The sequence below is a fragment of the Furipterus horrens genome, unplaced genomic scaffold (assembly GCF_987537825.1).
Source record: "Furipterus horrens unplaced genomic scaffold, mFurHor1.1.pri manual_scaffold_3, whole genome shotgun sequence".
In the NCBI taxonomy this organism is placed as follows: Eukaryota; Metazoa; Chordata; class Mammalia; order Chiroptera; family Furipteridae; genus Furipterus; species Furipterus horrens.
In genome coordinates this window covers 17,217,253-17,240,237 of record NW_028327173.1, presented here as the reverse complement: position 1 = coordinate 17,240,237, position 22,985 = coordinate 17,217,253, and the positions used below count along the sequence as shown (strand labels likewise).

At 42.3% G+C, this 22,985-nt stretch overlaps 1 protein-coding gene, 1 non-coding gene and 1 pseudogene across 2 annotated transcripts in view; 1 reads left to right on the top strand and 2 right to left on the bottom strand.

Moving 5' to 3' along the window:
• Positions 1 to 11,171, bottom strand: part of WDTC1 (WD and tetratricopeptide repeats 1) — a 63,129-nt gene extending 51,958 nt beyond the window's left edge. Inside the window, exon 1 of the mRNA XM_090268878.1 lies at positions 10,762 to 11,171. The gene's annotated coding sequence lies outside the window, so the exon portion shown is untranslated. The remainder of the gene's footprint in view (positions 1 to 10,761) is intronic.
• Positions 11,172 to 13,134: 1,963 nt separating this feature from the next.
• Positions 13,135 to 22,293, top strand: LOC150014432 (NADH dehydrogenase [ubiquinone] 1 alpha subcomplex subunit 12-like; annotated as a pseudogene).
• On the bottom strand, positions 20,279 to 20,385 carry LOC150014433 (U6 spliceosomal RNA). The gene has a single exon (XR_016510164.1). It is a non-coding gene; the product is annotated as a U6 spliceosomal RNA (small nuclear RNA).
• Positions 22,294 to 22,985: the final 692 nt, after the last annotated feature.

Below are 22,985 nucleotides of genomic sequence, written 5' to 3'. Positions count from 1 at the left end.
CAACATCCACAAGCACGTTCATGGAGTTTCAAGAAGTGTTGGCTGTTGTGACTAGTTCTGCTATGAATATTCGTGTACAAATATCTGTCTGAATACCTGTTTTCAATTCTTTTGGATATATACTTAGGAGTGTAATTGCTGGTCATATGACAATTTTATGCTTAACTTCTTGAGAAATGGCCAAACTGACTTTCATAGCAGCTGCACCATTTTACAATCTCACCAGCAATGTACAAGGGTTCTAATTTTGCCATATCCTCACCAGCACTTTTTTTTTTTTTTAATTACAGCCATCCTAGTGAGTATTAAGTGGTATTTCATTGTGGTTTGAGGTTTCTTTTTGAGGTGATAAATATGTTCTAAAATTGACTGTGGTGCCCTGGCCGGGTAGCTCAGTTGGTTAGAGCATCATCCCATACACTGAAAAAAAAAGGAGAAAAAGGTTGCAGGTTTGATCCCTGGTCAATTGGGATGCGTAAGGGAGGCAACCAATTGATGTCTCTCTCTCTTCACCTGCCCCCTGCCTCATCCTCTCTCTAAAATCAATGAAATACATTCTTACGGATTAAAAAAACATTAAAATTGACTGTTAATTGTTGCACATGTCTGTGAGTATACTAAAAACCACTGAAATATACACTTTAAACAGGTAAATTCTATGATATGTGAATTTTATACCAATAGAGTTATTATATTAAAAAAGGAACTACTGACATAAGCAAAAATATAGATGAATCTCACAGATGCTGAGCAACAGAAGCCAGACATAAAAAAGTACATCCTATATGATTCCATTTTATGAAGTTATAGAACTGGCAAAACTGTAGTAAAAATAAACCAGAAGCATTACCTGGGGGCATGGAGCTTGATAAGGAAAGGACACCTGAGAACTTCCTAGAATAACAGAAAGGTGCTATATATTGATGAGAGTATGGTTACATGGGTATATCCATTTATCAAAATTGTACAATCTGGATTAGTACATTTTAATGTTTGGGAATTTTACTTAAAAAAATGGAAAGGGATGGGTAGAAAGCAGGGGAGGTATAGAGGAAATAAGAATGGCAGAATATTAATTAACAGTTATTGAAATAAGATTATGGGTGCACAGAGGTTCATTTTTCTGTTCTATTCTGCTTACTTTGTATATATTTGGAACCTCTCTAATAAAGCCATTTTAAAAATCTTTCTTTCCTATTGTATTCAAAGCATGGAAGACTGATTAATGAAACTGACAACCATTAATTGTATATAGTTGAAAAATCAGGTTCAAGACATATATAAGGCCAATCCAGCCCTCGTGGAAAAAAGAGACAAACCAAAATGTATACATACCTATAATGAAAAAGAGATGCACAAAAACTGTTAGCACTCTGGTAGGACAACAGGTAATTTTCTTCTCTCTGTTCCTCTGTATTTTCCAAGTTGTTTTGTTTCGTGTGTGTGTGTGTGTGTTTTATTGATTACACTGTTATAGTTGTCCCAATTTCTTCTCCCCTTGCTCCCCTCCAGCTACCCCACCCCCTTAGTTCATGTCCATGGGTTGTGCATATAAGTTCTTTGGCTTCACCCTTTCCTATATTATTAACATCTTCCTGTCTATGTTGTACCTATCAATTAGGCTTCTTAATCCCTGCACTATTTCCCCATTTCTTTCCCTTCCCAGATGATCCCCAGACCTATGATTCTGTTTCTACTCTGGTTGTTTGCTTAGGTTTTTTTTTTTTTTTTTTTTTAGGTTCTGTTGTTGATAGTTGTGTTTGTTGTCACTTTATTGTTCATAGTTTTGATCCTCTTTTTCTTAAATAAGTCCCTTTAATATTTCATATAATAAGAGTTTGGTGATGATGAACTCCTTTAGCTTTACCTTGTCTGGGAAGCACTTTATCTGCCCTTCTGTTCTAAATGATAGTTTTGCTGGATAGAGTAATCTTGGTTGTGGGTCCTTGCTTTTCATCGCATTAAATACTTCTTGCCTGCAAAATTTCTTTTGAGAAATCAGCTGACAGTCTTACAGGGACTCCTTTGTAGGTAACTCTCTGCTTTTCTCTTGCTGCTTTTAAGATTCTCTTTTTATCTTTAACCTTTGGCATTTTAATTATAATGTGTCTTGGTGTGGTCCTCTATGGGTCTAGCTTGTTTGGGACTCTTTGTGCTTCCTGGACTTGTATGTCTATTTCCTTCACCAAATTTGGGAAGTTTTCCTTCATTATTTTTTCACATAGCTTTCAATTTCTTGCTTTACCTCTTCTTCTTCTGGAACCCCTCTGATTCGGATGTTGGCACGTTTAAAGTTGTCCCAGAGGTCCCTATACCTCTCTTTGTTTTTTCCAATTCTTGTTTCTTCATTCTGTATTGGTTGACTGTTTATTTCTTCCTTATGTTCCAAATTGTTTACTTCCCTTCATTATTGGTTTTGTGTGGATTCTCCTTCATTTCACTTAGCATAGCCTTTACTTCTTCCCTTCTGCGTTTGCCATACTCAAGCATATCTGTCTAGTCTGTAAGCATCCTTATTACCAGTGTTTTGAACTCTGCATCCGAGAGGTTGGGTATCTCCTCGTCATTTAGTTCTCCCAATGGAACCTTGATCCATTGCCTCTTTTGGGCCATACTTCTCTTGTCTCAACTTGACAGCCTCCTGTGTTTGCCTCTGTGTCTTAGGTAGAGCTGTTGCACCTGTTATGCTGTAAGGGGCAGAGCCTTAGGTATTCCTCTGTGCTGGGTGACCCATTTCACCACCTTGTGGTGCTGTATTGTGGGGGAGGGGACTGAGGAGGAACAATGCTGCTTGCTCAGCACTTGCCGCTTTTCCAGGCACTTGTCCCACTTCCCGTATGGGACTGGCGCCTCTCTAGCTGATGCCCTGGCCGTCGTTCCAAGAGTAGGTAGGTCTGTGGACGTTCTAGGATCATGGGGGCCCTCTAAACAATCAGACTCTGCTGAGAAACCGGCAGTTTCTTCCTCCGTCCCAACCGGCACTGGTTTTCACATTCAGAAGCTATGAAGCTTTATTTTACCCGGTGCTGGAACCGTGAGCTGCGTGGTCCGGTGTGGTGCCAGGTGTCCCTCCCTACATTTTTTAATGTATGACTGTGTTTTCCACCAGCCGGCCACAGCTGCTCTTGCTGCCCCTGCTGCCCCTTCCACTGCCTCCACTGCATGTCTTCTCCACCCCAGCTTCGACCCTCCTGTCTGGATGAGTATTTTTTCGTCTGTTGGATTTCCATGCAGCTCGATATCCTGGAATTTCTGGTTGTCTCCAGATTTGAGGTAGTTTTATTCCAGTGTGTCTACCTACACCTCCATCTTAGCCAGAAGTCCCCAAGTATTCTATTGTAAACATTTACTGCTTTATAATAATATAGAAATAGCTATTAGGAACCAGCTTTGGACTGAAAAAAGCCTGAGTTTGAATCTGGCTCTACTACATACTAGGTTGTGTGATCTTGGGAAAAACTATTTAGCTTTGATCTCCGGTATTTTTGTTTGTTTGTTTTTTAACCTGACATGTAGGTATGTAATGATATCTAACTCACAGGGTTATTGAGAACATTAATGAAATAATACATTGTGTAAAGTACTTAGTACAAACCGACATGTGGTAAGTGCTCAACAAACACTGGCTGTTTCTTCACTGTTACATAAAGATAACAGTACCTACCTTACTGCTGTTGTGAGAATTACATGGGATAACTGGATAATTTACTAACTGTGAGTGACTATTATTTCCAATAAGAAAAGAATTGTTTAAGAAAGCCTTTTCTCAGAAAGTTAAACATAGACTTAGTTACCACATGACCCAGAAATTCCACTCCTATATACCTGAAAAAAATGAAACATATGTCCACATGTAAATATGCATATGAATGTTCATAGCAAGATTTTTTATAATAGCCCAAAAGTAGAAAAACCCAAATGTCCATCAATGAATAAATAAAATGTGGTATATCCATATAGTGGAATATTATTCAGCCATAAAAAGGAATGAAGTCCTGATTCATGTTACAACATGGATGAAACTGGAAAACATTATGTTAAGTGAAAGAAACCTGTCACGAAAGAAATATATTGTATGAATCCTTTTATAGTAAATGTCAAGAATAGGAAAGGTATAGAGACAGAAGTAGATGAGTAGCTGCCTAGGGTTGAGAGAGAAGATGTGAGTAATTGGGATGGACGGTGATAGCTAAAGGGTATGGGTTTTTTGCAGGGCAGTTGATGAAAACATTCTGGAATTAGAGAGTGGTGATGGTTACACAACTTTGTAAATATATTAAAAACTGCAGAATTATACATAGTAAAAGGCTAGATTTTATGGTATCTGAATTATATGTCAATTATAAAGAAGTTTCCAAACCCTTTCTTCTTTTCTCTACCTCAAAATCATAGCTTTATGAAAATTTAGTCCTCACCCTTTCCTTTCTTTGTCTGTCTCCTACCTCGAACTGTAGTTATTTATGTGCTTCTCTTTCTTAAAAGGCTAAAAGGATCCTGAGGGCCAGTTCTTCATCTGATTCATCTACTGACCCTCCTAGGTTTCCAAGGAGTGATGTGGGCCTAACAGGTGCCAATAAATACTCACTGAATGAATAATAGCACGACTACCTTACATATATACCGTGTTTTATACCTATCAGAGTACTTTTGTTCATGCTTTTAATTTGAACTTTACAACAATCTTGTGAGGAGTCTGAAAGCTATTATCACCCCCATTTAACAAGGGAGAGCTGAAGCACAATGCTGTGTGGTACTAAGGAAGAAGTATTAGGCTGGGATCTCCAGTCTCGTGCTCCATGCCAGGCTCTGCCTCCAACTGGTTGTATGATCAACCCTCATTGAGGCATTTCACTCTGTAGCCTATTTCCCCATCTGTAAAACGAGAGATAGATGCTGAGATGAGCTACAAAACCCCCTTCAATGCCACTATCCTATAATTCTAAGGACACACTGCTACGTAGCAGTAGAGTGGAAGTGGAATCCAAGTCATCTGTATCTCTTTCCCCTACACATTCTGCCTCCCACTGCAGGGAGTTGCCCCCAGCAGGAGTGACAACTGACCCCTTTTCAACATTCTGAATTATGCAAAAGATGTATGCAAGTTTCCTTTCACTCTATTTGTGGTGGTTTTCCTATTGGAGCATTCCTATGGTAAAGAAAAAAAAAGACTTTCAATGCATAAAGGTCATTGGAGCTAGCATAATAAAATAAAGAGTTGGGCTGTGGAGTCTGACAGACTTAAGGTTCAAATCCCAGTTCTGCTACCTATTTTCTGTGTGACAGCATCTCTAAACCTTGGCTTCCTGATCTGTAAAACAGGGATAATAATGCCTACCTTTGCAGAGTCATGAGGAATGGAAGAGCCATACATGTAAAATATCTGCTACTGAACCCAGTAAATATTTATAGAACATTCTAAGCATTTTACAAGTGTTATTTTACAACTACTCATAACAACCCTATAAGACAAATACTATTATTATGCTCATTTTACAGATGAAGAATCTGAGGCAAAGAGAAGTTCATTTGCCCAAAATGGAGAGTGAAACTAGATAGTTTAATTGCAGGACACATTCTGTTGGCCATTAAAAAATAGTTACTGGCCCTGGCTGGTGTAGCTCAGTGGACGGGGCACTGGCCTGTGAACTGAAAGGTCGCCGGTTTAGTTCCCAGTCAGAGTACATGCCTGGGTTGTAGGCCAGGTCCCTGGTTGGGAGCATAGGAGAGACAACCTGGTTGGTTGATGTTTCTTTCACACATCGATGTTTCTCTCCCTCTCTTTCTCCCTCCTTCCTCTCTCTCTAAAAATACACAAATAATATCTTTTTAAAAAAATAAAAATTTCTATTACTATCTGTAATGAGCAGTCTCGCGTAAAACAAATTTTGCCATTCATTAGGGTTAAGCTAAGGAATCACAATCACCTTAACTCTGCTGGTCTCAAGCACAAATTTAAAGAGTGCATTTCAGTGTCATGGACTAAGCTGGCACAAGGACAGCATCTGGAAAAGGTGTGTTTAGTAAGACAGACCCATCAGCAAAGCATCTTTGGAAAAGTTCTTTGCTGTCTCTGAGACTACAGGCTCAAATGAGTCCATATAGGGCTGACTGAAGCTTTCTCTGTGAAAGTCCATCCTAAGAAATCCTTTACTTTGTGGGAGACTCTGAATGAAAACTAAATTTGATGCCCTCTCTGCCTGAACAGGTTCTGTTTTGCCATTAGAGCTTTGTGAAATTAATTTCCTTAATGTTTTCAGAAGTTTGCTTTTCAGTGATCGTAGTTAATTTACCTGCCTTCTCCTAGGGCCACAATTAACTTATGATAGTGGAAGGGGGAAAAAAAAAGAGAGAAAAGAGAGGGAGCGTATTTTGATAATGCTGTCCTCTCTCACTGTATTTAAGAACATCTGCTGTCTTGGACTTTACCTTTAGCTTGCATCTTTCCGAATACCGCAAGGACTCAAAGCACTTCCTCTCATAAGGAAGCCTTTGAAGTTTCACCCTTTAACTTTACTCCTAGCAAAAAGGTCAAAGAAAACTAAGCCAATCAATTTGGAAGCGCTTCCTTCTAACTCATTTGCAACAGTGTTACATACAGATGTCTGACTCAAGAAGGAACAGGAAGTCATCAGCATCCAAATATTCAGGCTTCAGCTGATGAAGTTACCTGACCAGAAATGTCTGACTCCCATTCTGGGAAAGGCTCTCCAAAAGGCTCTGGGATAAGCATAGTTTTATGCTTTTTGTATGAACAAGGCCAAATTCTACCAAGGTCCCGATCTTAATACAGTGCTTTCAGAGAGCCCTTATAAAGCTAACTAGGCAAGGTCTGATCCTGTTCTGCTTCCCCAACCCCAATAAATGGGGTTAATACCTCCCCAGATGCCTACAGGGAAGATTAAGGGTTATTATTCTTGGCCTCTAGCTCTGTCACGGCTCTAGCAATTGTGACCTTGTCCATCCTAAAATAAGACATTAAATATAAAAATGCAAACAGCAATCCCTGAATCTGACTCTACAGTAGGGTGAGAATTTTCTTTCTGCAAGGCCTCTGGCACTGCCTCCTATATTACAACCTGTTGGCTGAGTCCTCCTCTTATTCAGGTCTCAAGTTTTTAAGATATTAGTCAGTAATGCCCCAAAGCCCTTCGAGGAGTCAGCAGCTGTTACTAATAGCACAAAGAATGAATCCCAGAGCTCTTAGGGTTTCAGTCAGGTCTGAACTCACCCTGAAGAAACCAAAGTGGTATTCCTTTACCCTCAAGCCCTGACTCTTGAGGGCAACCAGTGAGGTCTAGTGAAAAACATACATTGCATCATTTAGTCCTCATAAAACCATTGTTAAAGTGGATGCTGTCAAAACTCACATTTCACAGAAAACTGTAGCTCGGAGAGGATAGGTGATTTACCCTAGGTCATACAGCTAAGAAAGTGCAAACAAAGGCTCAAATATCACTCTACTACTACTAGCTGTGTAACCTCCAACATATTTTTAAATTTTCTGGAACCTCTGTTTCTTCATTTATGAAATGGGGATAACGATATTACCTACCTCCTAGGGGACTTATAAGAATTAAATGAGATATTATAGGGAAAGTGTCTAGCAAGTGCCTGGCACCAAAAGTAAGTATTGTATTAAATGCATGTTAAGTTTTTTACAGATCAAAATGACAGGATTTTGATATAATCTTCACATAACAGAATTTAAAAATACTAAAAGATCACTTAGTCCAATTACTTACACGAACTCCTCTACTACATCCTTGATAAGAAGTGGCAAAGGCTCTGCTGAATAACCCAATAATAGGTAACTTACTCTCCCTCACTAGGCAGCCCATTTTGTTCTAAGAAAGCCAAATTCTCTCCTATCAAGCTGTCTACCCTCTTGGAATTTCCATCCTTTGATCCTAGTGCTGCCTTCCAAAATCACACAGAGACAGTCCAGTTCCCTTTCCACATGACAGTTCTTCAAGTATTTGAAGGCAGGTATCATGTTACCCTGGGGCTTTTAGCTTTGGTCCCTTCAGCGCTTCCTCATGTATCATAGTCCCAGAAGAGAAAGACCTGGGTTTGATATCTGATCCTTTTCCTTACTAGCTGTGTGACCTTAGGCAAGTTATTTAACATCTCTGAACCTGTATCTTCATATGTATAATATGAAAAATGATTTTCACCTCAATGGTCAGTCATGAGGGTTAAATCAGATAAAGTAAGAGCACTACTTAGGACAGAGCTGAAGATACAGCAGTCACTTTTTAGGTTGTATGCCAATTAGTATATATCTCTCAACGTAAAACAGTCAGAATTAAACATAACACCAAGGGACTGGGTTCTGATGGCAATTGCCCGGGCTTGAGTTTTTGAAGAGCTGTCTGAAAAGGAAGCACAGCCTAGGAGATATGTGGGCCGTCTGCAATGGCAACTCAACGATGCAGTGGAGAATCTGGAAAGTTGAGAATGAAAGAAGAAAGAAAACGGGACATGTCATTAAACCAGTGACCCAAAAGAAAAGGTAATTATCACATTACATACTGTCTATTACTTCTTCTCTGAGACCCAGAACTCCACATGTGGGCCACATTTCCTAATTCAAAAGGGAGAGAAAAAATAAAAATAATTAAAGTTCTGGGTCTTCCTAATAGTTGGCCCCTCAAGATCCACAGATGTTTATTGAGGTTCTTCAGTTGCATCTTTCAAGATCCTGAAGTTCAGAAGGGTGAAAATACCTTACATAGGAGGTCCTATGAATCAGTACTGAGCTCCTTTCAGCTAGAAAAATTGTCAGCTATGTGACAACTCTAAAACTCCAAACTGGCAAAATCGTAAACATTAATACCATCATCATAATCTACATATATCCCCTTCCCTTCAGTAATCCCAAGAGAAGGAGTCCCAGGCAGAAATAAGGATACTTGTTCAATTATTCTGCAGCATTGGCCCAAATTGAGATGTATCTTGAGCATAAGTGCCCCCAAATAGACCAAAAGAAGGAAGGACAACAAGACTCCAGAATTAAAGCAGCATGATCACAAACTATGGCAGAAAAAGGTCATTTCCCACCTGCCAATGAAATACAACAATCTGCAATGAAGGATTCCATCGTTAGTCTCAAACTCAGCCCAAAGGAGCCCTAATAGTTACTCCTTGGTCTGTCATAGAGGATGTGTCAACAGCCAAGATTCAATTCAATCTCTTTAAAAATATAAGAATTATGCCCTGACCGGTGTGGTTCAGTTGGTTGGGCATGTTCCCACAAGCGAAAGGTCACTGGATTCCCGGTCAGGGCACGTGCCTGGGTTGCAGGATCAGTCCCGGTTGGGGTGTGTAGGAGAGGCAACCAATTGATGATGCTCTCTCACATTGATGTTTCTCTCCTGTCCTTCCCCTCTCTCTGAAAATAAATAAATAAAACCCTTAAAAAAAAACCCCAAAGAACCCCTTTTAAACATATATATATGAGAATTACAAGGAAGAAGCAGCCAGAACTCAAACCAGAAATAGCCTTAAGTAGTTCCTTCACCTAGTGAACAGAGACAGACCACTCAAGAAGAACTGTAAGGTACAGAAAAGCTTAGTGCAGGCCACTGGGAACACCTGTACCCTAGGTGGAGTTTTCATAATGCTCCTAGTCAAGACGTGCCCTCAGAATAGTTTTCTTCTCAAAACTGTTTCAGGCTTTGTTAAAAGGAAACTTAACTGTCACTTTACCCTGATCATCTACCCCATCCTTGGGAAGCCCTGCCAGGCATCTAAACTCACAAACTTGAGAGGAAAACTTTAAAGTTGCTTCGCCACAACCCCAGGAAGGTAAAGAAAGTCACAGAAGAAAAGGACTTCGGGGAAATATTCAAATGAGGCTGTTAGACATTTGGTCATAAGTCCCCATACCTCTCTTCTCTACAGACCCTGTTTAGTACATCTGCAGGGGAGAGCCAAGGCCGCTAAGCAAATTCAGCCTGGTTGACAGGGGGGCATCCCACTGAGCTTTCAGCAACAAGAATTGGATCCTGCAAGTTCGCAAACTCTCTCCTACTCCACACACTTCCTATTTACTCTTTTAAGTGACTACTGAATAGCCCCGTCCCAAGTAAAGGCCCTTTGTACCGGCGATACAGTTGCCTGGTGGAAATACCTTGGCAGAGTTCAGTTTGGTGCCAGGATGGGTTACGGAAGGCGTGTGCGGCTGCCAGAAGCCTGGACACGGACACGAGGCAGAGAGAAAAGGGGGCGAGAGAGAGAAAGAAGGCAGGGAGAGTGGGGGAGAGAGAGACTGAGAGAAAAGAAGAGAAGAGAAGAGAAGAGAAGAGAAGAGAAGAGAAGAGAAGAGAAGAGAAAAGAAGAGAAGAGAAGAGAAGAGAAGAGAAGAGATCAGGTAAATGTTGCCCTCCCGGCACCTTCACCTGCTCCATTTTTCCTGAGACGCGCGCCAGATCAGGTGTCAAACAAAAACTCCGCAAAAAAGTCCCGGGATGGGACAACTTCCACCTCTCCCACGGCAGAGGCTCTCCGGACTCCCAGAGCCTTCCCCTGGTCGTCCCGGCCAGCCCTCCGTGACCACCCCATCCCCGACCCACTCTGCTCTCCGCCCCCAGAGAGGCCTGAACCCGGTTCGGGACACCCCAGAGCCCCCGAGGTGGGCGAGCTCAGGCCGCCGGGCCGACAGGGCTGGGGCCGGCCCAGAGGGAGCGGCCCGTGTGCCGGAGCTCCGGGAGCCAGTCCTCGAGTCCACGGTCGCGGAGGGAAGGGGCCAAGGCTACGTACCTGTCAGGCCTCTTCCTAGGACCGCCGGCAGCGTAACTTCAGGAGCCCATGTCCGTCGGGGGGCCCGGCCCCTCTCCCGGGAGCGGGGGGCGCAGATCCCGGGGAGGGGGCTGGCGGTCTCAGGCAGCTCTAGCCCCTTCCCATGCTCTCCGCCCGGCGCCTCGTCGGGGCCGGACAGCGCCTCCGTCCGCCCCTGCGCACCGTTCTCACACCTGCGCTCACACACACTCACACTCCCTCGCGCGCTCTCACACACGCACTCCCCTCGCTCCTCCTGCTCTGTTTATCTCCTCCAGCTGTCTGGGGACCCAGGAGAAGCCCGGCACCGCGCTTGCGCCACGCAGTCTCCGCCCCCGCCCCGCACCTCCCAGCTGGCCCCTACGCTACGGAGAGAGCGCCCGGCCGTTTCCAGAATGGCGAGCCGGGTTACCCCGCCGCTCGCGCCCGGTCAACGTCTGCTGCCGGCGGCGCCCACTAACATGCTAGTGGGGGAGCCCCGCACCGCCGCGGCCAATCCACTTTGCCGCTCGCCGGACCGGCAGCCAGTGGGCGGGAAAGCAAGACTAAGCCCTGGGGCATTCTGGGAGTCGTAGTTTTTCTCTGTGGGCGAGTTCTTGGAGAGTGGGCCCACCCCACCCAGTTGCCATTAGTTACCCAGACGCACCTCCCACCCTGCATCCATATAAAACGCTCCCTCACGTCGCTTCTGTGACGAACCTAACACTCACCGCTGGCTTCCCAGAGTCCGACCCAATCTCCCAAGAGCCTCCTCATGACTTCCTCAGAGCCCCAGAATTGCGGGACCCTCAGGCTAGGGCCCCAGGGTTCCCCAGAGCCAGGCTCAGCATACTCCTTCCTGCTGTGGGAGGCTTGCACGTTCATTCCTTACTCTGGTCTCCTGGGCCTGAAGGAAGAGAATTAAAAGGAGTCAATTCTACATGGAGTGGTCTAGAGGGGTAGCCCTGGCTGGTTTGGCTCAGTGGATTGAGCGTCGGCCTGCGAGCTAAGTGTCGCTGGTTCGATCTTCCAGTCAGGGCACATCAGAGAAGGAAAACTCTGACTCCAAAAAACCTCCGCTGCCTTGCGGCATACCTCTTCAGGGGAAAGGCTAAGGGAGTAAACCCCGACAGAAAATCCGGAGCCGGAGTCCCTAAGGCGGTTTGACGTTGTAGTCAACACCGGCAACTCCTGCGGCGCACCTGAAGCCAAGCTGTATTGACTCCGTCTTTCCCTTGGATCCTTCAGCTGCGAAGAGAGGGGGGGTCTGCTGCTTGGGCAACAGCAGACCCTCCATATCACCCTGCCCAGGCTCTGTAGCTTCAGCTTCACTGGAGAGGACACTCCAGCGTCATCGCAAGATGTCGATTCAACACGGGAGGAGACAGATACCGTGTCACTCCCGAGTCGGACTGCACAGCCATTCTCGGCAGTGCAGATAGACTCTTAAGAAGCTACACCATCGTCTCTCGAGACGGACGGCTGCCGACGTCGAGGAGGTCTAGAGGGGAGCCAGCACTCTCACTCTGGGAGCCCTCAGGCTGATGGAAGAGACAAGACACTGAGACTGGTGGTGGCACTGGTGTTCCCACTTCTGATGAAAAGAAGCAGTTCCAGCCTTTTTACCTCCTTTCTAAGTAAGTTCCCAAGGTGACAGAGGGGACTTAACTTCTGAAGGCAGAGACCAGGCCCCACCCATGAAGAGCCTCCAGTCAGAAAAGGAAGACAATGCTATCTTCTGAGAATGGAAACTTGTCACTTAACCTATAGGGTGCAATTTGTCACATCATAACAATACTTCGCTTTTATTGAGCACTTCCTATGTCAGCACTGTATTGAGTACAGTTTCTTAGATAGGTACTATTACTGTCTGTGTTTTGCAGAAGATAAAACAGAGGCATAAAGATGTTAAAAACCACATGCCTGGGGTCACATAACTGATAAGGAACGGAGTAGACATTCAAACCCAGATCTGCATGACTCCAGAGTCCTAGCTTCTGTTTTTCTTTTTTTTTTAATCTTTTTTATTCTATTTTTTTTCCATTACCATTTAGTACTCTACACAACCCTGAGTCCAAGCTTTTGAACACTACCTGTCCCTCAAGTGAGAACTAAGCAGCACCCACCCTCAGGAAGAACTGAACATACAGTCAAGCGATACTTAATGATAGAGATACATACTGAGAAATGTATCATTAGCTGATTTTGTCGTTGTTCAAACACCACAAACCTAGTTGGTATAGCCTACACACCTAGGCTATATGGTATAGCCTCTTGCTCCTAGGCTACAAGCCTGTACAGCATGTTATTATACAAAACAATATAAGATTAAATCAAGCACAAGAGAAAATAATTCAATCAAGAGACATGGTAAACATGAGGTGTATGAGGCTGCTACTACCAGAGCAACATGATATACGGTTTTACAGATAACTTAAAAAAAATTTTTTTTATTTATTTATTTTTAGGGAGAGGGGAAGGGAAGGAGAAAGAGAGGGAGAGAAACATCACTGTGTGGTTGCCTCTCACTTGTGCCCCCAACCGGGGACCTGGCCTGCAACCCAGGCCTGTGCCCTGACTGGGAATTAAACTGGTGACCCTTTGGTTCACAGGCCGGCGCTCAATCCACTGAGCCACACCACCCAGGGCTGGAGAACCTTATTTTATAACTAGAAAGAGTACACTCTTAAATAATAATAAAAAATATAGTATAGTAAATACATAACCATGTGACAGTTTACTATTATCAAGTGTTATGCACTATACATAAAACTGTATGTGCTATAGTTTTATATTACCAGAAGTGCAGTAGGTTTGCTTACATCAGCACCACCAGGAACTCGTCAGTAATGCACCGTGCTGCAAAGTTACTTCCAGCTAAGACCTCACTAGGCAATAGGAATTTTTTAGCTCCATTAAAATCTTATGGGACCACCGTCGTGTATAGGATCCATTGTTGGCCAAACCATCGTTATGTGGCTCATGGCTGTACATATTTAGTATTTACCGTGTTTGCCCCACGTTTATTATTCCATGAGTTGCTTTTTTTTCTTCTGTCTCTCTTCAGCTGAGTTTTCACTTCCTCTCAGTGAATTCTGAACAGCAGAGCCAGGAGTCAGGCCTACAGGACAAGGTGGAGTTCTGCAGGTCCTGAAGCGAGGACTGCAGCAGGTCAGGGCCCCAGTGGCTTCGAGGCTATCTGTGAATTCTCTTCAGGGCAAATGATGTAAGGGTTGGTACATTAGCGCAGGAAGACAAATATGGAAACAAATACAATGAAGACAACAAGCAGTTTTTTGGGTCTTCATGGATGGGTCATATATACTACTGAAATGAATGGCGAAAACGCATTCTATGATGTGGGTGGAAGCATGGTGCCCAATGAATGGTATTGTTGGCTTCACTGTATGACTGATGATCCTCTAACAACAAAACCACCTACTGCTCAGAAATTCATCTGGACAAACCATAAATTCAACATGGGTGGCATTCCAGAATAATATGTACCTTATCCCACCACTAGAAAGAGTGTTCAGGAGTGGGTCCCCTTTCAACATCTTACCAGTAAAGACAATAAAGAACAATTTAGACACATAAAGCATGTGGCTTGTCATGTAATTGCATTTTTACTACTTACTGTTAACTTAATTAAAATTTTATTTGATTAAAAAGAAGATTAAGAATTGGTCTGTAGCTCCCAAAAGGTAATTTCTCCCTATTTGGAGGAGTCAGAACCTACCCTTATGAAATTAGCTTTGTGAAATGCCTTTTTCCTGAAAGTGTTGTGGGTCATTTCTCCTGATCTCTCCCCCACATATATCCCACTGAATATAACAAATAATAAACTTTGGAACTAGAAGAAAGCTTTGAGATCACCTATCCACAGCTCCCTAGGTTCAGTCTGAAACCCTGGTTGTAGTTACTGGGTCAATTAAACTGAATACTAGCTAACATTTATTGAATGGATGGTAAGTGCTTATCAGTGAATTGAGTAATATTCTTACAAATCACATGGCTAGGAAGTGGTACAGTGGGATAAAAATCCCAGATTTTAATCCACAGCCTCCATTTTAAACCTTCATTCTATGCTGGCATTATCAGAGGATCTTAGATATATCAACAAAGAAGTGTGGTTGAAGTTACTGTGACTCCTGGCATACTCTTTGGCATAGAACAGACACAGTAAATACTTGTCAGAATGAATTTTTTTGGTAGGGAGTGGATGACAGGAAGAGGAAGAATATTAATAATAGCTGCAGCTACTATTTATTGATTATTTTCTACCAGAATTCACTTGCTCTTTCACAAACTCTCTTTCTCCTTTCTACATATATGAATAAATTATGCATATATGACATATGTATATATGTGTGTGCATACACTGTACATATACATTCACACACAGTAATTTATTTGATCCTCACAATTGCCTTATGAGTTAGGTATTATTCTCACAGAGACTCACAGTAAGGTTAAGTTCAGAATCAGAGACCCCTTCCAGTCATAGGTGTTTTCAGATCAACTTAAGAGAGAACTTTTAACCAGTAGAGCTGGATTACTTTGGAAGGTGTGAGCTCTCTGTCTTCAGTCGTATTCAGGCATAGGATGTACAATCATCTGTCTATGACACTATAGAAGCAATTGTTGCATTGTGTAGATATTTAATTAAGTGAACAATTCCAATATTCTCTGATTTGGCTTTTAGAAGCAGGTTCAATCTCCAGTCAGGGCACATACAGGTATCAACCAATGAATACATAAATAAGTGGAACAACAAATCGATGTTTCTCCTTCCCTTCACCTCTCTCTAAAAATAAATAAATAAAATCTTTAAAAGAGATTTAAAAGTATTATATGTACTTTCCTGAATTTTTTAAGTAGTTTACAGTTAAATGGTTTTAAATTTCTTAAAGGTTAAATAAGGGGACAAAAATCCATCTTGACACAAGCCTATCTAAAAGTTAAAGGTCCATACCTGTACTGTGGTAAATATTAACATATAAGAATCTCATTGTTAAAACAAACAAAAAACAAATAACTCCTCCTTTTATTTCCTTTAGAATTTGTGGTTGCAAAGCCTTTGGGAGTATGGTCCAGGTCGCTGTTAGAAAAGGTTGAGACCCACTGAATTCAGTTAGTCTCTTCGTTTTACCACGGAGAAAACTGTGGCCTAGAACAATTTGGTGACTTGTCTAAAGTCACAAATTGCTAGGGGCCCACTTCTCCATCCAGTCCAACTGGTCCATCAAGAGTATCCAAATTCATTTTAAACACACAGCACCTGTGTGCAGCTGTTACCTCCACTTGGAATCACTCTCTTATTCCCATTTATCTTACTGATCTTCTGTTCCTTCTCTAAAACCTGATTTAGCTAGACTAAGAAAGAATTAGCCAATCACATTCCTCAACCCTGGGTCTGAAATTTAGAGTCAAATGGACCCTAATCCGCACCCTGCTCAGCACCCTCAGTTTTCTGTTCAGCCCTTCCCAGGAAAACAAGTTCTCTGTCTCACAGGGTAACACGTTTTCTTATTTGCACTACTCATCATTAGGCAGTTCTGAATAATAAAGATCTTACACTTATTTGTCTCAACTCTGTTCTCTGTGGCAACATAGATTTGTGTATTAAATGAGGTGGTATTTGTGTGAACTGTAAAATAAAAGTCTGAGCCAATTTGGTGAGATGTAGCAGGAGTGGTAGTCATAATGATCCCTTTTGCCCTTAAAAAACTTCCGACAATGAGTATAGCTCTTATATCCCCACTGTGTCTGTCTTCTCTTTCCTAAATGAAAGGTCTCCATTTCCTTTCAGTCATGCCAGAAGAGGGGCAAAGATTGCCACTAGCGGGAATATTCAAGACATTATGTCAAGGAATCCTATGGCATTTTCACAAGAAGCATTTTGAAAATGTCTGTGTAATGATGGCCCCACTAGAATAGTTAGCAGATAAGTTGAGACTATTTTTGGTTGCAAGTAATATATAACCTGACCAGTAGTGGCTTTAACACATGAGGTTGAGTTTTCTCACATAACAAGAAGTCCTGAGGTGGGTGATTGTTGTAACATAATTCATTTCTATATTTCTCTGCTCCAGCATCCCTTAGTTTTTCTCTGTAGTAACAAAATGGTTTCTGCAGCACCAAGCATCAAATCTATGTTCAAGGCATAAAGAATAGGGAGGGGGAAACAGCACTAGCTGCCTTTTACCAAGAAAGTAAAGGCTTTTGAGAAGCTCCTCAACAGATTTCTGCTTATATACCACCAGCCAGAACTATGTCTTATAACGACCTACAGGTAGGTCTGGAAAGATCTGAAAAGTGATTATTTAGCATTTCCAGCCTCTGTATTGCCAAGGGAAGCAAAGGAAAAGAGATCAATGAATATTTATTGGATTAGCCAAGCAGGAGTAATCTTCTGTAGATAGTTTTTTAGGAGAACTCAGAGTCCAGGGGCCAAACCCAGCTTTATATGGTTAGATTCTCAGTGGTCCCAGAGTTCCCAGTATCATTCAAAATCAGGGAGATGACTTCTGTTAATCAAGCTCACAAAAAACAGATCAAATAGAATCCCAGTGTTTTAATGTGTAATGTTATCCTTGTAGGCAATAGAACAAAGTTCCTTTCCCAGGGAGTAGGTTAGCGCATTCAGGCACTGAAAAGCCAAGATTCTGTGACCTGTTGAGATGAGCAGGTTATTTAGCCTCTTCATAACTCTGTCAATAGAGTATACCATATGCCACTATCTACTTGACAAGAGTTATAAGTAGAAATCAGCAGTATGCATGTGGGACACATTGAAATTATGAAATTAAAAATCCAAAACCAACAAATCAGAGGACTGACACTATGAAACTTCAAGACTTTTACTTTAAAGCTACAATAATCAAGCCAATGTGGTACTGGTGAAATAGACAAACAGCTCAATGGAACAGAATAGAGAACCCAGAAACAGCCACACATATATAGTCAGCTGGCTATATTTCAATATCATTTACAAAGGAGTAAAGACTATTCAATGGAGAAAGGATAGTCTTTTCAACAAATAGAGCTGGAACAACTGAATATAATATCCAAAAATACGAATCGTAATCTACACCTTTTTACCGTATATAAGAATTAACCCAAAATGGATCATAAATTTAAATGTAATGCCTATAATTACAAACTTCTAGGAGAAAATGAAAGAGGAAAGTTTTATGGCTTTGAGTTAGGCAATGATTTCTTAGATATGGCAACAAAAGCATGATCCATAATGAAACCATGATAAATTGGACTTCATAAAAATTAAGAACTTCTGTTCTTAAAAGGTACTGTGACATGAATAGACAAGTTCCAAATAGAGAAAATATTTGCTAATCACATATCTGATAAAGCACTTTTATTGAAAACATATAAAGGATATGTATAAATAACTCTGAAAACCCAAATTGCCAGACACTGTGTTAGGTGCCGGGGGTGTAGTAGTGAATGAGACTGACACAGGCTGTGGTCCCATGGGGAAGACTATGGCAAAGATTTTAAAAGGAAAGGCAAAGTAGCATGAGTAGCCCAGGCTAGGGGAAGTATGAGGAATAATAGTGGCCCATAAGAGCCTTTCTAACCTAGTTTTGAGGCATGAAGAAAGGGTTACCCAAGAGTGAGATTTGAACCAAGGCCTCCCAGGAAGATCCACAATACAAACACATTATTTTTGTTGACTCAAATGTACCAATTTTGTCTTTTCACAAAATTCTCCAAACCCTTGCTACTTAAAATGAGCTATAGGACCAGCAACATTAGTATCAGCAAAGAGCTTGTTAGAAATGTAGTTTCATAGGCTTCACCACAGATGTAATCAGCAACTGCATTTAAGCTGGGTATGTATATACATTAAAGTTTAAGACACACTGTTCTAAGGTACATTGATTACAGAAGCTGCGGTTTTTGGACTTCCTTCACACCATAGGCCCATTAGAATGTCAACTCCATGCAGGGAGGACTTTTTTTCCATCTTATTTTCTTCTGCTTGTATATGGTTAAAAACTCAGACTGAGAGCTGGGAAATTTCATGCATTTAATCCTACACCTTCCAATGCTCTCACAGAATATCTGTAGAATGTTAAATCTAGAAGAACTAGACAATACTGACTATTAGAACTACCTGTGATAATGGATATGTTCTATATCTCTGCTGTCCAATATGATAGGTCCTATTCACAACTACGTATTGAGCACTTGAAATGTGTCTAGTGTAACAGAGAATTAAATTTTATCTTTTAGTTAAGGCTCTGGCTGGGTAACTTAGTTGGTTAGAGCATTGTCCTGGTACACCAAGGTTGTGGGTTTGATTCCCGGTCAGGGGGCACATACAAGAATCAACCAATGGGTGCATAAATAAGTGAAACAACAAATCTCTCTCTCTCTCCAAAATCAATAAGTAAAAATAATAAATAATAAATAAAAAGCCATATGTGGGTGATTTGTGTGCCTCCTTGTATAGTGCCATCTAGTGGTAAACTGTGAAGCCTACATCTCCTCCTCCTGGATCAAATTCTTAGCCATGGAGAATGGAAACTCTTGTGAGTTGACCACTGCCTTACTGTGAGTGATTTGGCCATCAGATCCCACTCCTATCTACTGTCTTCATATAGATGTAGGAAGCAGTTCAGTGCTGACACTGCTAGATGTCCCAGGGTTCTTCCTGATTATCTCTCACCTTTTTGCATCTATAGGACCAATGGTTTAGGACGGTGCTCTTGGTGGAGTTGTGCTTACTTTCTATGTCAAAAGTATCCTGTCCCACCCTGGATGGTGTGGCCCAGTGGATTGAGTGCTGGCCTGTGAACTGAAAGGTTGTTGGTTCCATTCCCAGTCAGGGCACATGCCTGGGTTACAGGTCCCAGGTCGGGGCACATGAGAGAGGCAACTGATCAATGTTTCTCTCACACATCTTTCTTCCTCCCTTCCCCTCTCTCTAAAAATAAATTAATAAAATCTTTTTAAAAAATACCTATCTTTTGGATAGTTTTGAGAATTAGAAATAATATGTAAAGTACTTAGTATATAATCGGTAATTAATAAATGGTAGTTGGTTATAATCCCAGTAATAACATATACCTTCTATTTGCTCGGGAATGATTTCTAAACTCTAGAGGATGCAGAAGAGCTGTAGAAAACATAATATCAGCTGTAAACAGCAGGCTACCACACGGAGCAAGAGCAGATAATTGGAGGCAGGTTATAATTAAGTTCAAAATGTGGGGGTCATGGCCTGTAAGTGCTGCAGGAGCACAGTGCCAGGAAAGATAATAACCATCCTCACGTTTACATAACACTTCAGTGTTTACAATGTCCATTAACATCTATAATTTTACTTACAACAACCCTGAGGTGAACATTAATGTTATCATCTCAATTTTACAGAGGGAACTGAGGCTCTCAAAGGTGAAGTGACAAGCCCAAGGTTGCACTAGGAAGTAGCAAAGGTGGGACTTGCGGTAGGGGCATCCTGACACAGAGGTGGCCTTATTATTATTATTTTTTTAATATGGAACGCTTCACAGATTTGCATGTCATCCTTGTACCAGGGCCATGCTAATCTTCTCTGTATTGTTCCAATTTCAGTATATATGCCGCTGAAGCAAGCACAGAGGTGGCCTTTTTATTTTCACTCCCCAGAAAGTTTTCTGGATGAGTCTGGATTTGAGATGGGTCTTGAAGGGCGAGAGGTATTGGAGAAGCAACAGAGGCTTTTCAAGCAATGATATCCATCAGGGACGCAATGAAAAAGGATGGAAAATTAGACCAGGTGGCCACTGGGATTCCTCTGAGTGGGGAGAATGTCCTGATTCTATACACTAAGCATTCCTAACCCAGCCTGGTGGGATGAATGAGGTTAGAGGGCTCCCTGGAGAAGGTGGTATCTAGTTTAAGACCAGAATGATGAGCGGTTGGCCAGAGCTCTCGGGCAAAAGAAATATCATGAGTTCATTTGAAGACATGAGCACAATTCAATCAGGCAGGAGCAGAGTGTGGTTAAAAGTGAGATCGTGGCCGGATAGAGAAGGGCCTTGTAAGCCACATTAAGATCTTAGATTTAATGTCAGGCCACTGAAGACTCAATGGGGTGTTTACCCAGACAATTTGAGCTTTAGAGCAATCACTCTGATTGCAATGTGGAGACTGAATGGCAGGGGCCAAACTGGAGGCAAAGACTGGTGACAATGCTGACGCTGCAACCCAGGCAAGAAAGGAGAGCTGCCTGGTAGAGGAAACACAGCAAAGATTGGGAAACACAGCAGATTTGGGAGACAATTTAAGAGGCAGAAATGGATTAGAGATGATTAATTGGAAACGGGGGGTTTGTTTCTTTCCAGAAAGAAAGGAGTTGAGGTTGACTTCTGGCTTCTGGCTGGAGTAGCTGTGTGGGTGGCTGTGTCAATCCTTGAGCTGGGGAAGATGAGGGAGAAACAGTCTCTGAAGGGAGAGCAAAGGAGTGAGGCTTCTAAGGGTGAGAGGGATTTAGCCGCTGATGGGGATTAGGGGGCGAAGTACTCTTTGTGGAAGAAAGTAGAGTTTCCCCTTTTTATTCATTCAACACATTAGGGACATACTATGTGTCAGACGCTAAGATTACAGCAGTGAACCAAACAGACCAGGTCCTTGTCCTCCTAGAGTTTAAGGTCTAGTAAGTGGAGACAGACAATAAGCAGAGAAATAAGTACAGTTTAAATCTGTGTATCAGTGGACCCACGGGGTTCAAACCCGTGTTGTTCAAGGGTCAAGTACGTATAAATATGTCAAGATGTGGTGGGTGTTATGAAGACAAGTGAGACAGAGTAAAGGGATGTAGGTTTGGATATGGGGTGATCAGGGAAGGCTTCTCTGATTTGTAAGCAGAGACCCAAATGAAGTGAGGGAGTAATGTGGGGGGACACCCCACTTTGGCAAAAAAAGGGGGGGGGCAAGTCTTTAAGGTGAGAGGTTCTCTCTGCATGCTGTGCCACTCTAGCCATGAGGGGGTAAGGTCAGAAATGGGAGCTGGAAAAAAAAAAGAAGAAAAAAATGAGAGCTGGATACCCAGTAAAAAACTTGGATTTTACCATACAACCATTTCCTCTTCCTCTAAAAGGTGAAATTCCCCCGAAATTGTTTTTTGAGTCCAAGCTTCTAAAGGCCTGAACTGGCCTCGTTCTCTCCCAGCTCTGCCACTTACCAGCGGCATAACCTTTGGCATGGCACTTACTTTCTCTGAGGCTCAGTGTTCTCATCTATAAAATGGGTATATTATACAGAGTTGCTGTTGAGAGACTGCTCAATAGTGTTAGCCTTTTCCTTTCCCCATGGAAGGAGGAAAGATACAGAATGGAGAAAACGGGCGTAATTGAGGTGTGAGAATCCGATATATTCTAGCATTTGCACTCATTACTAGACTGCTAGTAGGAAAAGTGTGCACTATACATTCCTTCACCTCCTTTTCTTTCTCCTCTTTTCCTTTCCCCAGCTCCCGACCTGGACATGTTTGTGTTCCAAGCAGACCTGCTGAAGAGAGATTGATAATGGACGATTTTCCTGGAGTCATGATATCCTAGGTTCAGTCTTGAAGCTCCCTCTTCTTCTACTTCCAAGTCCTCTTCCCCCACCAATGGACTGCTTACATTTCATGATGGGAGGAAGGAACGAGGAGAGGGAGTGTGGTGGAAAAAATGACTCAGCCTAGAGTAGGTTGATTTTTCACATAAGCTCTACCATTTAACTCCCTGCTATGGGGTATCTGTGCTGGGTGGGCCGCTGCAGCCCTTACCAGATGTTACATGTTGTGATTCTAAATATTGAGCCTCTGAAGACCACCGAAATAGGATGGGGCGTGGGTGGCATGGTGGGCAGTGTAGGTGATCATCTGTATGCTGGTGGTTTAGATTCATGCTAGAGCTCAGCTGCTACAGGCAAAGAAGGAAGAGCTCGTGGAAGGAAAGGGCTGTGGGGTAGGGAGCCTCTGGAAGCTAAACTGTGTGACCTTGGCTGAATCACTGTGTAAGCAGCCACACCCTTGCTTAATAGCCTTCAAAGGCTACTGCCACTGAATAAAGTCCCCTAGGCTTAACCTGGCCCTAACCTTACAATTTCAGTTGGGTCTGCTACTCTACTCCACCCCTTGCTCAAGCTTCCAGCAACGCAGCCTCAGCAGAGGCCTCAGCTTGGACTAGCAAGACCTCCTTTCTTTTTTGCTGTCTTTCTCCCCTGGGTTT